Source organism: Callospermophilus lateralis, chromosome 1 (assembly GCF_048772815.1).
Source record: "Callospermophilus lateralis isolate mCalLat2 chromosome 1, mCalLat2.hap1, whole genome shotgun sequence".
Lineage (NCBI taxonomy): Eukaryota > Metazoa > Chordata > Mammalia > Rodentia > Sciuridae > Callospermophilus > Callospermophilus lateralis.
Window position 1 is genome coordinate 146,202,237 of NC_135305.1, and position 17,956 is coordinate 146,220,192.

The 17,956-nt window shown below is 56.4% G+C and overlaps 1 protein-coding gene across 2 annotated transcripts in view; it reads left to right on the plus strand.

Annotated features, from left to right (window-relative positions):
- The first annotated feature begins 5,758 nt into the window (after positions 1-5,758).
- Positions 5,759-17,956, plus strand: part of Cmklr1 (chemerin chemokine-like receptor 1) — a 36,628-nt gene continuing 24,430 nt past the window's right edge. The window contains exon 1 of one of the 2 annotated variants that reach the window (XM_077105243.1): positions 5,759-5,831. The gene's annotated coding sequence lies outside the window, so the exon portion shown is untranslated. Of the gene's footprint in view, positions 5,832-7,714; positions 7,892-17,956 lie in introns of those variants that run through there. The other variant, XM_077105242.1, reaches the window with a different exon arrangement.

The window sequence follows — 17,956 nt, forward strand, 5'->3', positions numbered from 1 at the left end:
ACCACTAAGCTACCTTCTCAGCCTTTCTTACAATTTTTAAAGAATTTTGAGAAAGGGTCTTACTAAATTGCTGAGGCTTGCCTGGATCTGAAGATCCTCTTGTCTCAGCTTCTCAAGTCACTGGGTATACAGTCCTGAACCACCATGCCTGGCTTGTTATTGATATTTCATATAAAAAATTATGCAATTTGTGGCTTTTTTGTATCAGACTTTCTTCATTTGACACAACATTTTTAAGGTTTGTCCATGTTGTAGCATGTGTCTGGACTTCATTCCTTTTTTAGGGCTGAATAATATTCCACTTTAGAGTTATATCACATTTTCTTTATCCATTCATCTGTTGAGGGACTTTTGGGTTGTTTCAGCTTTTTGACTACATGATGAATGCTGCTGGAAACATTTGTGTTTAGTTTTTGCTTCATTTCACTGAAGGGGGGGGATTGCTGGGTTATATGGTAATTGTGTTTCTTTAGGATTCACTGCAATGTTTTCCAGAGTGGCTGGTCCAGTTCACACTCCCAGGAGCCCTGTAGGAGAGTCCGGGTTCCATTCCACCCCTACCTGTCACTGGAGCCACTCTAGAGGGTGTGCCATGGTCTGTCTGATTTGGATTTGCATCTCTCAACTGACTAACGATGTTGAAGATCTTTTCGTAGCTTATGAACCTCAGGCCATTTGCCTGTCTTTGGAGAAGTGTCTGTTTAGCTCACTGGCCCATTTTAAAATTGGATTATTTGGTCATTTATCTCTTCATTATTGAGCTATGAAAGTTCTCTGCCTATTCTAGGTATGAGTTCCTTAGCAGATGTATGAATTGCAAAGATTTCACCCCAAGTCTGTGGGTTGTCTTTGCACTTTTTGGATGTTATCCTTTGAAGCACAAGAGATTCAAAGAATTTTTTCTTTAATGAAGTCTCGAGAGTATTTTTGAGATACGATTTTCTGATAGGATCCCGTGTTTCCTGTAGGGAAGCCGCGACTTGCTGAACTGACGTTCGTGCTGTTTCTGGATTCTCCGCTGGGATCCATCTGTCGGCCAGCGGGGTGCTGGTGTTATCTAGTGTGTTCCAGGGCAGGACGTGCTTGTGGATAAATCTGTGAGCACAGGTCACACGGTTTCCTTGGGATGGAGTTCTGCAAGTGCTTCGGGTAGAGATGCCCCCAAGACTCAGAGCTTGAGTTTGGGCTCCCCTCTGGCTCCCGTCCACCCCACCGGTGCTGGGTGCCCATTCACACAGCTCTGCTACCGACATTTTGAAAAGACAGCTTTCTTCCCTGATTTTTATGTCTGAATTTTAAAATGTGCGTGTATGTTTCTGGCTGATCTGCCTACAACTTTATTAGGGGGAAGAATTTTGAGGTTGATCAGAGACATCTGTAGGCAGAAGAAAAAGCTAGTTTAAATCCCAGAACACCTTTTGAAAAATGCAGATTTTTTTTTCTTAGTACCAGAGATTGAACTCAGGGGCACCTGACCACTGAGCCCCATCCCCAGCCCTGATTCTGTATTTTATTTAGAGACAGGGCCTCACTGAGTTGCTTAGGGCCTCACTTTGGCTGAGGCTGGCTTTGAACTTGCGATCCTCCTGCCTCAGCCTCCCGAGCCCTGGGTTGACAGGCATGTGCACCACACCTGGCTAAAATGCAATTTTATTCCTTCTGTGGACAGACAGAAATCCTGTGGAAGGAGGAAATACCACCTTTGCCCAGTTCCTTGGGGCGTCTACTTTAACACACAGGCACCACGTAGCCATTCTGACACTTCTGGGCTTGTCGACGGTGGGCGCCTTCAACATCAGTCACCCTGGGTCTCCTTAGTGCCATTCTTCGGTTTCTCTCATCCTGGTGACAAAAGTAATTTGGACTAAAGGGTCATTCAAATCATGCCCAAATTCTGGATTAGTGGGGTTTGAACCTTCATGAAATCTTTGGATTGTCAGGAAGATGATGGCTTCAGTGTGTCACAGACCTGTCCATCTAGACAGCAAGTCTTCAACATGGGCCACGTGATTGCCCCGAGAACCAGGGATGTGAGGCACACGCATGAACCAGGTGTGTGGTTGTTTTGTGCTTAAAACCACCTGAAGTTCTCAGACCCCTTTGAAAATCTTTAAGCCTTTCCCCCAGAAAACCCTGTACCCACAGAGGCATGCACACATAAATTGGTGGTCCCCAGAGACCATCAACAGATGACTCAACTCAGAATTGATATATTCCAATGAATTAAAAAAGATGAGCCAGGTTTGGTGGCCCACACCTGTCATCCCAGTGGCTCAGGAGGCTGAGGCAGGAGGATGGAGAGTTCAAAGCCAGCCTCAGCCAAAATGAGGTGCTAAGCAACTCAGTGAGACCCTGTCTCTAAATAAAATTCAAAATAGGGCTGGGGATGGGGCTCAGGGGTAAGTACCCCGGGATTCAATCCCCAGTGCCAGAAACTATGAGAAATAACTGTTGTTATAAGCCACTTGGCTTATAGTACTTTGTTATTACAGCCCAAACAGACTGAAGCTTATGGGTTCACACAAGCCATCCCCCCACAATTCCCTTGTTATTATTACTTCCAGAAGGGAACTGAGGCACAGAGAGGTCAAGCCACTTGTGTTAGGCCACACAGCTATGAAGTACACAGCAGAGTGAGTGTTGGGGTGGGATTCAAACCTGCACTGTGCTCTGCACCTCTCCCATCTGCGACCTTGAAGTCTCCCGGCTAAGATTATGTTGTATTCATCATCTGACAAGAGCTGGGCTCTGCGTCCGGATCCTGAGTGCCTTACTTGCCAGGGTCACCCCTTTAGTTCCCGGGTCCTGGGGGGTCCTGGGAGGTGTGCTGGGCTTCCCCGACTGGTCAGGCGGTATCTTAATATTCACAGAACTGCTCAGTTCCCTCGGCAGTGCCTCTGGGCTCTTCTGAAGACGTGCACCTTGGTCGAGGTCTGTGCAGGGGAATGGAGAGCCCAGGGCCTGGGATCCTTGCAGGTCATGGTGGGTGGGGGATCTAGGCCTGGGCCCAGCCCCTGCCCCTGAGCTCGCAGTGTGCCTCTGAGTCAGAATCCCTGGCAGGAAAGCAAACTTTCTGCACCTAGGGGAGGAGTGGGGAGCTCACTTTTCAAAAATAGGAAAGGCAGCCCCGTTGCTATGACGAAGTCCTCGTGTTTTCAAAATCCAAAAAATGACGATGACCCATATTTACAAAAGGGGCACCCACCACGTCCTTGTGAAAATACACAGGAACAACCGCATCTCCTGCCCGGTGTGAGCGGGGGGTGGGCGGGGGCCGGGGCAGCTGGTCTGAAGTAGGACCTCAAAGGCTCTGGGGTCCCCCACACTGGCCCCCCATCACCAGCAACCCCAAGCCCCCCACAGAGCCACTGCAAATGTGTCCTACAACAGTATCTGAAGAGGGATTGGAACCATTCACACAACATGGGTCTTTATGAAAACTAAGAGCAGCCCCGAGCCCCTGAGCCCAGAGCTTGGACCCACAGGTGGTGGACATCGGGTCGGCCAGCTCACGCTGCAGTCTCCGCCTGGGCCTCCGGGGTCCACTGCCCACGACCGCGGGCCTCACGCGTCTCTGCGGGTCCTTGACGGGCTTCGGCCTCCAGGTTCTGAGCTCCTGATCCTGGCCGTGGAGGCAGGGCCAGGGCCAGGGGCAACTCCGGGGCCTCCGTCTTCCCATAGGCCAAATGGGCGCAGTCCAGGAAGCCAGGCAGGGAGACGGACAGCGGAGGGACGGGAGGCGGAGGAAGGCCGAGCCGGCGGGGCTCAGAACAAGTCACTGGTGACTCCGGGGGAGGCTGTAAGGGAATTCCTCGTCACCAACCCCCAGTAGGGGACGTGGTGGGGTCACCGGAGGCTTCTCGGCTGTGCTCTGATGGTGACCCCAGGGGCCCTGGGGACCAGGGTGCTGAGGGCAGTGGATCTGACCCAGGCTGGCCTTATTTCTTTCACCTTAGGGTTTGGGGTTCCACACAGAGGCTTCTGGAAAACAGAGGCCTTTATAGAGGAAGACGGAGGCTGGTGGTCAGGGGAGGCCGAGGGCTGGGGCTGGGGTGGGGGCCTGGGAGACTGGAGGGCTCGGGTTTCCTGACGGAGCAGGGAGAAGAGACAGGCCCTGGGACAGAGGGGTCAGCGGGGCAGGAGAAGGAGGCGCAGGCCAGCGACACACAGGTCTGGAGGAGACAGACCTTCATTTCATAGAAGGGACAAGGAAAGCCCAGAGAGGGGAGGTGATTTGCCCAAGTCCACACAGCAAGACGGCGGCAGGCTTGGATTTGAACTCAGGTCTTTCTGACTTCAGAAGCTGTGTGTGTGTGTGTGTGTGTTAAGGTCATGCCCTTGACCTCTGGGCTGCCTCAAGATTCAGTGGCTTTGGTGTCTGGCCCTGGGGAGGGGCTCAGTTCAGGAACACCCCAGTGTGGGTCAGCCCCGCGGAGCCAGGGACAGCAGCCAGGGCGGGAGGCAGAGGTGCACAGGGCCACGTGGCAAAGCAGGAGGGACACGTGGCCACGTGCGGACGGCCCTGCAGGAGGGCGCTGGACCCTGCCGGGCAGGTGGGGGACACGGCTGGAGGAGAGGACGTCCAAGCGTGGTTTCAAAGGACCCAGGTTCCCTGGCGGCTGGGCGCAGGGCGGCAGTGGGGGGTGTGTGGGGGGGTGTGTGGGGGGGTGTGGGGGGTGAGCTTTGCAGAAGGAACAGCTTGGCACAGGGTGGGTTCCGAACAGAAGGGGGGCACGTGGCTGGAGAGGTGGGCAGGTTTGGGGCACAGGAAGCTTCTGTGCATGTGCGTGTGCGAGTGTGCGCATATATGAGAGTGTGAATGTGTGTACATGTGAGCACGTGGGCAGTGTGCATGCTTATGAGTATAGGTGAGTGCGTGTGTATGCACATGTATGAGGGTGTCCACGTGTGCGAGCATGTACTTATGCACGTGCATGATTGTGCGTGTGCTCGTGTGTTTACCTGCATGTGTGCACGCGTGGAGTGGGGGTTGGGAAGCCCTCTGGGAGTTACAGTGATCGAGCAGTGGCTCAGGACTTGCTGTGTGGCTTTGGGCAGTTGCTTACCCTCCCTGGGCCTCTTTTTCACTGGCTGGAACACGGCTACCTGGGGTTCCTGTCACTGAGAGCTGGCAGACAGTCACCCTTCTCCTGAGCTCCTCCCATCCCCCCTCCCATCCCGTCTGGGGTTCCAAGAGAAAGGGGCTGAAACACCCCTGCAGGGCCCTCCCTGGTCACAGGCCCCTGGAAAGCTGTCTTGCAAGAGGAGGGGCTGGGGCTGCTGGCCACCCCTGTCACCCTCACCAGGAGGGTTCGGAGTTGGGGCTCCTTGTGCCCCACCCTCCCAGGGCCCCCTCCGTGTGTTAACCCTTCCCAGCCTGGAAGAGAGCCCGGGGCCAGCCTCCTCCTCCGGCCTCCTCGCCCTGGGTTCCCGAGGCCCAACTTCTCTGCGCTTCCCTCCCCCTGGATGTGTGCAGAGCCCAGGGAGCGCCCTCCCCTCCCCTCCCCTCCCCTCCCCTCCCCTCCCCCCCTCCCCTCCCCAAACCTGGTCTCCGGGACAGGAGAGGCTGGCCTCCCCCAGACAGCGGCATGCACACTGCCAACCTGACAGGATTCTGTCTGGGTGGGAGGACGCCTGAGGACCGCCTTGCTGGGCCCTCCTGCCTGGTGAACTTGGAGTCTGCTGGCCGCCCGCCTGCAGGAAGGGCTGCTCCCTCATTTGGGAAAAACGGCTTCCTAATGCCCAACGGGGAGGAGAGGAAACCCAGCGTTCGCGGCTTTCAGCCTCCTGCCAGATCCCGCGCTGAGTTCCCCACCGTGGTCTGGTCTCCGGTGAGTGCTCCATTCCTCCCATTGGAGGAGGAGAACGTTGAGATTCAGAGAGGCTAGGAAGTGGCACAAGGTCACACAGCCAGCAGGTGGAGGAGGGGCTCCCACTCGGCTCCGCCTGCCCCAGAGGCCAGCGCCTGAGCTCCGCGTCCTCTGGGTGCTACAACAAATCCCCATGAACTTGGTGGCCCAAGACAGCACAAGGTTAGATTCCTGTGGTTCCGGAGGCCCAAGGTCCAAACCGAGACTCAGGGTATCACCAGGGGACAGCAGGCTGGTCCCTCTTGGAGGCTCCAGGGCAGACTGTGCTTCTCGCCTCTCCTGGCCACCAGAGGCTGCCAGCTCCTTGGCTCCCTGCTCCTCCATCACCAGCCTCCTCCCCGTTGGGCCTCCCACCTTCCCACAGGGACCCTTCCCACAATGCACCCCCTGGAGGACCCAACCCTGCCTCCACATCTCCAGGTCCAAAGCACATCTGCAAAGTGCCTTCCCTGTCACCAGGGAGGTGGCATAGCCTCAGGATCTGGGGGTTAGGACAGGGACATGTTCTGCGATTCCTCGTTTCTGTTGGTCCTGGACACGTGCCCTGGGGATCCTTCCTGGTAATTCAGGGGTCATTAGGAAGCACCCTATCCCATCCCTCCTGGGCAGTCTCCAGCAGGCAGGCTCCCTAGGGTGAGGCCTGGACATCCTGCTCACCAGCCTGGGCCTGGCACACAGAAGGAGCCCAGGAAATGGCTCTTGAGGGCTGGATGAACCAGAGAAGTTAAGTGACTGGCCCAAGGGCACACAGGCAGGCAGGCCAGAATGGAGCTCGCCCTTCTAGGCCTTCAAGAAAGTGCAAAGGCACAGTGTGGGCTGCAGAGGATCCTGCCAGTCACAGAGAGCATCTCTGGGAGCCTTGTCTAGCCATCTGATGACCAGAGGGGTCAAGGGAACTTCAGTTCTAGAATGTTAAGAACTGGGAGTCCCTTTATCACAAATCTGCAGGACTCCAGAGCCCGGCGGCGGACGGGGGTCGTGAAGCTGGAGCCCGATTCTCCATCTTGACCCCTGAGAGCGTTTCCAGGGGTATAAACAGGTTTCCCTGCGCCCTGGCCTCTCCCAGGCCCCAGCCTGTCTGCAGGCCCTGAATTTCAAAATCCTGTTGATAAATAAAAGTGCAAACAACGAGACGAAAACATCCTTTCGCTCCCAGGGAGGAAACCCCAAACTTTTCAGCCATGTTCCCAAGGGCGCCCCAAACCCCTGCCTTTGGGTGGGCTGGAAGCCCCTGGGGGAGGGTCCTTGGCCAGGCAGCCCCGGGGACTTTCGGAGGGACCCCAGCAGGGCTGCATGTTCTCGTCCCCACCCGGGGACCAGGGGCCCGGCTGCACAGGAGCCCAGGGCCTGGCCTGGCCAGATGCGGCCCCGGCTGGTGGAACTCCAGCGCAGGACGCCCCGGGCGACGTGGGGGCGGGGCGGGGGCGGCAGGTCCCGGAGGCACCGGCGACGTCCAAGGTCCTCCAGAGTTGGCGTCTCCCAGCGCCCCTTACAGGGTCCCAGGTTGTGCCGGCCACCAAGAGGGGCAGCAGCCGTTCCCAGGTGGGGGCAGCACGCACCGAGGCCCAAGCCCCGGGTGGGGACAGAAGCCGCCCCGCAGCGGGTCCCTGGCAGGGAGCAGCCCGGGGCGCGTCTGCTCCCGGTTTGCGCCCAGACGGTGGGCGGGCTCCCAGCTGCGCCAGGGGCGGGTCGCCCGGGCCCTCGCTGCCACCCACGGCTCCCGCGGCCCCCCCCCCCCCCCCCCCGCGCAGCTGGCGACCCGCCCTCCCCTCGCAGCCCGCTTCCTGCCCCTCCTCCTCCCCTCCCTCCAGCTGTTTCTCTGGCTGAGTCCCGGTCCCCGTCCCGGTCCCCGTCCCATTCAGGGCAGCGGCTCGGACGGAGCGGGGCTCCCGGGAAGCCTCGTGGGGGCTGCTGCGCTCTGGGGGACTCCACGGGGGTCGCCCAGGGACCGAGAGCCACCACCCGAGGAGCCCCGTGACCAGGCGGAGGAAGCCAGGGACACAGTGTCCTGGACGGAGAAGGTATCGGGCTGGCTTCTGGACGTCTTCCAGAGGGAGCGGGAGGGCCGCGGGGACGCAGCGCCCACCTTCTGGTGACTTGGTGTTTGTCCACAGGCAGGGTTTTCGGGCCACTTTCAGATTTCAGACGTAACGCCTGCGGTTTACCAGCCGACCAACAGGGACAGCAGGGACACGGCGTCCTGTAGGGATGGGGACCCCCATGCACGGGTGGCCGCGCAGAATCTCCCACCATCTGGGTGGGAAGCCTGCTGGGCCCTGGCCGCCGACCCTGAACCGTCTTTGCCAACGTGTGGAGGGCTGCGTGGGAAGGGCCGGAACCCCCTGGGCGCCTGGCGGCAGATTTGTCCTTATTTTGAAGGTGCCACGCTTTCCCCGGTGGGTCATCTTTTGCGTTTGTCTTGGGGACCCCTTTCCAGGGGTGCAACTGCGGCCTATTTGTAAGTCTCTGGACCCTTTTGCCTCTTGGTGGGTGGCGCCAGCTCACAGTCTCTGTGGCGTTGTATCTGGGCGCAGGGTTCTCACATCTCAGTTACCCACCCCTTGGACCTGAGGACCTGAGACTCTTATCCAGATGCTTCTATGTGCATTTCTTATTAATGTTGATGGTTCGCTCTTCTTTGATTATCCTGTTCAACTCTGTTCCTATTCTCCACCCCTGGGAACATGTGTTTCTTTTTTATTGATATTTAGGAGTTCTTTGCATATGAAGGATAAGATTCCTGTGCCAGTGTGTTCTGTTGAAAATATTCCACACCCGCCCCCCCCCACCTCATCCTTGTGCATTTTAAATGGGAGGAGCCTCGAAGAAAAACGAACTTTGGGCCAAATTACAAATAGACAACACATTGCAACGATCTATTAGCTGCTTTTGGATGGAAGTTGGATTGCTCCGCACTTTGTGGTTCGCAGAGGCCAGATCACAGGTCTGAGGTCACATGGCGAGGAAGCGGCCAAGGAGAGCCTGGCCTTCTTTTCTGTTAAGGAAAGCCCAACTTCCCCTTCTGCACACCTGCCTCCTTCTCAAGAGCAACCTTCTCTGCAGCTCTTGCTCTCTGGACGTCTTCACGTTGAGCTGCATCTGGTGCAGGAAGCGGGTGGCTTGGCATTTTCTTAAGAAGGAGGGTTTAACTTGAACTTTTGGGGCTCAGGTGGAAAGTCCACTTGTCTGGTCTGTTGTCCTGGTAGCCTGGGAGCTCCTGCAGACCTTGAGTATCACTTTCTTTCTCTGTGTCCTCAGTCCTTTGTGCAAGAACTAACTTAACCCATGATAGGTTCATGGAAGAGCATTGATTGAGTGAGGAGTAACCAGCTTTCAGTTTCTCCATCTGGAAAATGGGGCTGGACTAAAGTCCCATCTCTGAGGTGTTTACTCACTGACATCTCCGTTTGCAAGCCACTTTATTAAGATGACTCTCTTGAGTCTGCTCCATGGCTTTATGATAAAGGTAGCAGGAACACACCTGTTTCACAGAGTAGAAGACCCAGGCCCAGAGGGGCTTCTGAGGCTCTATCTCCTCAAGACACCATCAGCACTGTGCTCCAGGGGTCAGTTTGAACTGGATGGCCACCTGACAAGTGAGTGACAGAAGCAAGTTATCCTTTACCTTGGTGCCTCGGTTCCCTCATCTATAAAATGGGGCTACGAATAGTAGCTACCTTGTAGGATAATGATAAAGATTCAATGGGACCATACACGGACAGCACCCCGCAGAGGCTTATCATGCAGTAAGGTAGGCAGTATTAACAAATCTGTGCTGTTTTAGCTTACTCGGTTTGTGGTACTTATTGTTATAGCAGCCAACAAGAAACTAATACACTCGTTGCCTGAACTCTTACTTCATTTAACACCAGGATGTCACAGATTCTGAATACTGTCCAAACAAATCCAGGTATTCATTATACTTCTTGTCATCATTTTTATACTACCATGCTGTTTAGACCTGTAACATTCATCTGAGCCATACAGAAATGAAGCTGGATGCAGTGGTGTATGCCTGGAATCCCAGAGGCTCTGGAAGCTGAGGCAGGAGAACCATGAGTTCAAAGCCAGATTCAGCAACTTAGTGAGGCCCTAAGCAAGAGCAAGACGCCTGATTCCAAATGAATAAATACCAAAAAGGCTCTGTTCTTCAATGCCCTTGGGCTCAATATCCCTGGTACCAAAAATAAATAAATAAATAAACAGAAAAAAAATATACATTTTTTACAATAGATTATTAATATCTTTAAAATAGATGATTAGTTCATAGATTCTTGCTGACATGCAGGAAAACCAAAAGCCTATTTTGTTCTCTTTGAGCTTCTCTGTGCCTGTGCAGCCATTGCTGCCTCTGCAAGGCTATGAACTAGACTCAGAGCATCTTGCCCTGTGATCTCCAGACCACCTGGATAAGAATCATTGATGGTGTTTCTCAGAGTTTAGAGTTGGAAATCAGAATCTCAGAAGGTGAGGCACTGGTGTCTGCATTAGGACCAACTCCTGGGGAGATGGGAGCACCCTAAAACTTGAGAACCAGAGTACTTGAATATCTTTTTGTTTTTTTTTTGTCCTTTTTCCAGGTTCCTGGATTCTTTGCTGGGCATGGGGGTTTCTTTTTCCCTTTCTAAGCAAATACCCTTGTGTTTCTGTGAAGTCAAATGTTCTGTGTCAGCAATTGAGGCCGGGAGGCTTGGTGGAGAAGAAGTGAAACTTTGTCTTATGGCACCACAGAGAGTTGGATCATGTTAGCAAGCCCCCAGCGAGGAGAACTTTGAAATCATTTTAAGCCGCAGAAGCCTTTTCTCAAATGAAATTTGGCTGGGAGGTGCAACTTGAAAACAGATAAAACAGGGGGTACAGTTTACTCTGGAACAAAAATGGAGCATGTCAGGCCGCAGCTCACTCGACCCGCCTCTCATTTCTGAAGGACCTCCAAGAATCACTTAACTCTCTGGGGTGGGCTGAAAACTGGAAATCTACTTCATTTACTTGATCTAAAGATCAAGCTTCTAGACCTTTATTAGACTTGCTGTGTGAACTAAGGCAAGGTGTTCCCTGTATCTGGTCATAATCATTTAATCTCTAAATAGGGAGGTTGTATTAGTTAAGGTGGTCTGCAGTAACAAATAGGCCCAAACACATAAATGGCATTAGCAAGACATGCTCATTATAAGGCAGGTGTTTGTTTTTTAACTCTTCTTTTTGTTTTCTTCCCTCCTCCTACCCCACCCCACCTTTTGAGACAGGTTGTTTTCTTTGTTGCCTCAAACTCCTGGGCTCCCTTGATCCTCCTGCCTTGCCGCCTGAGCAGTGGGGACTGCAGGTGCATAACACTGTGCCTGGCTTAGGGCAGGTGCTTCTGAATGGAGGGTGTTCCTCGTCCTCACGGTAATTCAGTGACCCATCTTGTGGCCCCCTCACCTCCTTGGACTGGCAGATGAGAGAGTGGCAATGGCATGTTCACGTCCTAACACCTGGGCTCGGGTAGCAGACTCCCTTTGCTCCTGGGGGAGCTAGGCTTGTGGCCAATCGAGTTGCAAAGGAGGCAATTCTCAGGCCCCTAATCATGAATTTCTCTGTACAATGGCTATTTTCTCTCCCTACTGGGCGGGGTGGGGTGGGAATCAAACCAAGGATGACAATTTTAATGAGTGCTTTACATTTATGGAGTTGAAAGTTTTTATAGCCATCATTTGTTTCACTGATCTTGCGTGGAAAGGATTCAGGATCATCACTGCCTCTTTATAGATAAGGAAAACAAGGCTCAGAGAGGTAAAGGGACTTTGTCAAAGTCACACAGCTCTTAAATAAAAGAACTGGGATTCGAACTCAGAAAATCTTACTCCACCGGAACATTCACGAGCACAGACGTGTGTGTGCATGTGGTCAGGGTAAAGATCGTCCAGGCTGGACTTCCCCAGGGCTGGGCACAAGGGCAGCCAAAGCTCAAGATTATTGCAGGGTTCCCAGAACAGGCCGAAGTTCCTGATTGGGAGGCAGCTGGGTGGTTGTCCTGGCCCGGGGAAGCCCAGTGTGACAGGATTACAGCCACTGGCCACGAGAAACAAGAAAGGGCGGTGTGGGAGGGCAGGTCGGGGTCCTGGGTGGGGCTGGGGCTTGGCTGGGCTGGGCCCACCGCGGGTGTCTGGGAGCGTTTCCTGTGTGGACAGCCCACAGCAGGACGAGGACTTGAGTGACATAGGAAACTCGGTGACTCAGCCCTGCCTCCTGACCCTTGGCCCTGGAGGGAGAAGCTTGCAACACAGACTTTTCCTCATTCACTCAACAAACACCCAGTAACGCCTACTGTGCGTCGGGCCCCTCTTGGCCCACCCCATGAAGAAAGGTGGGTTCCGTGCCCTTGTGGACCTTGAGCAGTTATATTTGTTCCCATTTTAGAAATGAGGGAAGTGAGGCTCTGGTTAGGGGAGTGACAGTCCCGGGTCTCTTGGTGGGATGAAGATCTGCGCTCTTGGCCCCTCCTGGGCTCTTTCCAGATCCACGGCGGAGAGGGAGGCACTGGGCCCGGCCTGGGATGCAGAGAGAGGGCCTGGTAACGGGTGGAAGCTACTTGTGCTGCTTCTGGGCTCAGGTCTGAGGCAGTGTCAGGAAATCAGTTGATTCATCTGTCTTTGGTGTCCCTGCATTTTTTTTTTTTTTTGGAGTAACGGACGTGAGCATTCTGGAGAAAGAGCAGAATTTCTTGCACTGCTGGACGGAACCAAGGGGCAGTCATTTTGCCCGGTCCCAGAACTGCCGTAGACTCTGGGGCCCGCTCTGGAATGCAGGCCCTGACTTCCTGACAGCCTCGGCTTCCCCCTCCACGTTGTGGAGGGATGGAGTGACCAGCACTCACAGAGCCCTGGGCGCACCAGGCGGCTCCAAGAAAGCACCCTATTATCACCTTCTCAGGAAAGTGAGGACGTTGTCTTTGCCAGTCTGGGTCGGGGGCACCTGGTGCTTTGCAACTTTGGGTCCCCAGGCCGGAGCAGGTCCTTGGGGCCCTGGGGGACCACCGTGGGCCTGGCTTGTCTGAGCCTCACACATTCTCTGGCATTGATGGGAGCCCCAGAAGTTGAGTCAGCAGGCGCCAGCTGCCATGGGGGGGGGGTGGAATCAGTTCTGCTTTCTCAGGACCTGACTGGGGTTTCTGTGATCCTGCCCTGAGGCACGCGGCCTCCTGCTGAGGGCAGCACTTGTGCAAGGAGGTGGGTGGGCGGAGAGCCAGGCTCAAGAAACAACTGGCACAAGTGATTCTGCACCTTGGAAATCAGGGATGAGCGACTGGGAGCTGATGGGAGGGGGTGAGCATGGGGGGGCAGGCCCTGCACCGGGCACACCGGGCACACCTGGGCTCACCTGGGCACACCGGGCTCACCTGGGCACACCTGGGCACACCGGGCTCACCTGGGCACACTGGGCACACCGGGCTCACCTGGGCACACCTGGGCACCGCCCTGCATGGGCATGCTCCGTGAATGCAGACATCTTTGCTGGGCTTGGGGCGGGGGTGCCTCCCTCTGCCTGTCCGTCAGGGGTACCCCCTACTGTGGTCTGCACCCGTGTGCCTTATGGACTTGGGCTTTGAGGCCTGACCTTGGCCCCAGCCTTGGGCGTCCGTCATTGAGACTGGGGCCGAGTCCCTGCTTTACCCGCTGAGCTCCTGGTGGCGCAGGGTGGGCTCTTGGCTGTGAAATGCTACTAAGTGCTTCCCGGGGGTCGATAAGGAGAAGGACTGAGCCAGACTCCAGCACCTGGCGGCTGCTCGGGCGGGGCTTGGGGTGACCACATGAGCCCCTGGCCATTCAGGCTTCCAGGGCGGGCGCTGTGCCGGGCGTGGGGACCCTTCCGCTTCTGCCCCATGTCAGGAGCCGAGCTCCCTGGGGGCTCCTGGTGGAGCACGTGTGGCCACCTAGTGGCAGGTACCAGCTGCCCGCCAGGCTGTGCTCAACCCGGAGACTTCTTGGGCTCTGAGTTACCTGTGTCCCCTCAGCTGCAAGAGCCGTTGTGACCTCAGTGTGGCTCAGTTCGCCCCATTTCCGCCCCTTTCCAAACATCTGTTTCTGCTTCTGGTCCTGCTCCCGATGGCCCCACTGTCCCTCCCAGTCCCCTGTTTAAACGCGTCAGGAGGGAGCACCTTCCTGGTGCAGATGGCGCTGCGGGGCCCCCCCACAGGTCCCTGACGGGGTCCGCTTTGCTCTCTTGACAGTGGATTGGATCCCTCTCAATCTGGAACCTTCCTTCCCAGCAGGTCCCAGAAGAATCTTGAATGGACGTTGAAGTGAACGGTGTTGACCTGGACAGGACCTGGTCAGAGATGCAGGTCCCCCCCCCCCCCGCCCGTCTCTCTGGTGGTCACCTCTCTGCCTGGGTGCTCAGGCTCTGCCAAATCTGCAGCCACCTGACCTCTTGAGATCAGGCTTGGGACTAGCTGGGTATCGCTTCTGCCACTTCCTGTCCATCCTGGAAAGTGACCAGTCCAGTCTAGAATCAGGGGAGGAGCAGCAAAGTCCCCCTCTTCATGGTAGGAAGGACAGGTATATTTTGGGAGAGGTCACAGTCTGTCCTTAGAGATAATATACCAACTGGGGGTGACAATGACCGCCTGAGATAAGTGTGGCCACGCCTGAGCTGGTGCACACTCCCGTTTCTCAGCTGAGCCTCCGAAAGGGAGCGTGAGACCATGTAGAGAAGAGAGTCTCCATGGACATGGTTCATTTATTGAGCACCTACTGTATGCTAGGAGCATGGGATATTGGGCTCAGTTGAGTGGCAGGTGGCGTGTAGGCAGACAGAGGGGTCCTGTCTGCTCGGAAGGTGGGCTTGCAGGTCGGGGAGTCGGGGGATGGTGCTCACGGGTCCTGACCTCCCCTGACCATTCCACTCACCGTCCACTCAGTGGGGAACACGCACACAGGGCCACTGTGACCGAGGGCTGATTGTTGTCTGCACTGAGGCCCCTTTAGCTTGCCAAGGGCTACAGGGACAGACAGGAGACGCTTTCGGGGATCGGAGCTGGGTTAAGGGGGTGCCTGGAGGAAAGTTGGCTGGAAATAGAGGTTTCAGGCCGAGAGAGCAGCGAGCAGGGGGACGTCGGGGGCACCACAGCGTGGGGTGTCCTGTGGGCAGGGCGGGAGGCAGGGGCTGCCAGGAGGGAGCGGGGGCTCCCAGCGGTTTCGGGGAGGGCTGGTGCTCCTGGTTTCCCTGGAGGGCACCCTGGCCCTCCCAGACTCAGTGCTGGACTCCAACAGGGGGCCATGGAAGATTCCAGACGACCCCAGGCTAATTGAGTGTGCAGTTAACAGAGGGCGTGTGGCTCTGTGGCTTGTCTCCCTGGCTGTCTGGCCCCCGAGGCCAGCTGCGGGGGGACTCCCGGTGGTTCTCATGTCTGGGGGATGGCGGGTCCTTTGTCCTGCCGCTCTAAGGACTTGCTGACGGATGTGGGCACCGAGGCTGGGAGGGAACATGGCCTTTGCTTTGGGTTTCGCGGGAGCGGGATCAGGATGGCCTCTCTGGTGGGCCCCGGGGGATCTGTGGAGTCTGGACGGGCAGGAGGAGGCTGGCCTCCAGCCTCGATACCCAGGCCAAGCCTCACTGACATTAGAGGCTCCTGCGGCCTCCAGGCCCAGGGGGGTTTGGGGCAGCGACACAGGGACAGGTCCTCAGGGAGCCGGGTCGTTTCCAGTCTGTTCTAGAACAACCCGGCTCACCAGGGGCCTCTTCTGCTGCCCGGGGTTAGGGTCACGAGGAATCCAGGGCTCCTCTGCAGCAGGACGGACCCCTGGCCCCCGTTCCCGCCCTCTCTGGGCTGACCTTGGGAAAGCTGCCCCACGGCAAGGAGCCAGCAGGAGAGGACCTTCCTCCCAGGGACGTCGTGGGGCTCAGAGGAGGGCCTGCTGAGCCGGAGTTGGGGTTCCCAAATAGAACACGGCCTCCGTGGGAGGGGCTGGCCTGACCAGGCCCCCAGGACTCTGGAGCCACCGCAGGTGAAGAAGGGCCAGCTGTGGACAATGCCCGTGTCCTCGATTTGTCCCAAGTGCCTCCCCTCCTCTTCCTGCCTTGGCCAAAAACCGTGGCAGGGACCAGGGAGAGGATGAGTCACCAGCCTTGCATTTCCTGGGCCCGGGGCCTGTCTGGCCTAAAGGGGCCTCTCCTTGACTGTCCCCTCTCCTCCCGTGACACACCAAGGGTGTGAAGGAAATCAGAAGCAGGACTCTGTGGTCTGATGGGCAGGCGGGGCCCTGCGCCCCCTCCCGACCCCGGGGCTGGCCGTCTTCTGCGCTCCCCACTCCCCGTCACTCCACACTCCAGCCCTGCCCAGACTCTGGCAGGTCACATGTCCCAGGGCCTGGAGGCCAGAGGTGCCTGGGGCTCTGCTTGCCGAGAGCCCTGGTGTTGCTTCACCTTCCTGAAGGGCCAGGTAGATGTCTCCAGCTGTGTCCAGGTGGGGCTCCTGCCCAGCGCCACTTCCTGCTGCCAAGGTTGTCCCTGGGCCATCCCTTGGGCTGAAGGCCACAGACTGTTTATGAAAGGGACACTACCCTCCCCCATGGAAGCGTGTGAGGGAGGGGACAGCCCTGAGGGACGGGCAGGGAAATAAGGCCAGAGGGGACGCTTCATGCTCCACTTGTGCATCTTTATCAGTGAGATGATGACTTGAGCTTTTTTCCTGTTTGGTGGGGCTCCTGGGGATTTGCAGTTGGACAGACCTGGGTTCGAATCCCGAGTGCCCGCATTTCCAGCTGGGTGATCTTGGATCTGCGAAGGTGTCTCTGAGCCTCAGTTTCCTCGCTTACAAATTCAAAGTGGTGGCAGAATCTGCCGTGAGCTATGAAGTGAGGACTGAATGGAACCATCCACACCAAAAAAAGAAAAGTTGGTAAGCCGGGCATGGGGCACACACCTGTCATCCCAGCGGCTCCAGAGGCTGAGGCAGGAGGATCACAGGTTCAAAGCCAGCCTCAGCAAAAGCGAGGTGCTAAGCAACTCGGTGAGACCCTGTCTCTAAATAAGATACAAAGTAGGGCTGGGGATGGGGCTCAGAGGTTAAGCGCCCCTGGCTTCAATCCTTGGTACCCAAAGAATACAAAATTAGAAATCAACGCCACCGCAGTGGGCCCGCACCTAGCAGCTCTGTCATCCAGAGAGCCTGCCCAAGAACCGGGGCTTCAAACAGTGTGGCCTCAGGCGTGGCCCCCAGGACGAGGCCTCCAGATGAGGAGCCTGGGTCCCTGTCTCTCTAGCCTGACACTCAGGGTCCGGCCATCTCTCTCTTCTTTGCCTGGGCTTTGGAAGGAAGCAGGTTCGGGGAGAGGCCGGGGAGAGGCCGGGTGGTGTGGCAGTGAGCTCCGCTGTCGTGGGGATTCCTTGATGTCTAGTGAGATGGCCTCGGTTTCCTCCCCTGTAAATTGGAGGTGAGACTGAAATGCCTGACTGAAATGTCGCAGGGGAGGGTGGGGGGCTGCAGGGGCGACTTTTTCTTTCTCTTTTCTTGGGGGAGTGGGGATTGCCACAGCCAGATGTTTAAAGGAAAGAAGTTGGAACTGGGGGGCCGGGAATTGGGCTGATAACAGCTGGGACCCTGGCCGTTCGCCACGCGCCTGCTCGGCTCAACACAGGGACGCTTTACCAGCCCTTTTTATGTTTTATTTGGAGTCAGGGTCTTGCTAAGTTGCTTAGGGCCTCACTAAGTTGCTGAGGCTGGCCTCAAACTTTCGATCCTCCTGCCTCAGCCTCTCGAGTCGCTGGGATTTCAGGCATGTGCCCCTGTGCTGGCTTGTCTCTGTCTTTTGAGAAGCGTGTTTCCAGAAACCAGGGCTGTATTCTGCGACCTCTTAAGTGATCAGGACAGGGTGGTGGTAATGTAGAAGGAGCCCTGGCTCAAGGCAGACCCTTGGGACCCCTTCTGGAACCATCCAGAAGACGTGTCCCTCCCCTCAGGCACCAGGTAGAAATGCTGGGACATCTCCAGACCCTTGAGTTCCTGAGGGGGCTCTGGGGGTCCTGAGGGGTCTCCCGGCCACGGCTTGGAGAGCATGGCCCGGTGCTGGTCAGCAGGGGCCGCCTATCCTGTCCTGTCCCTGTGC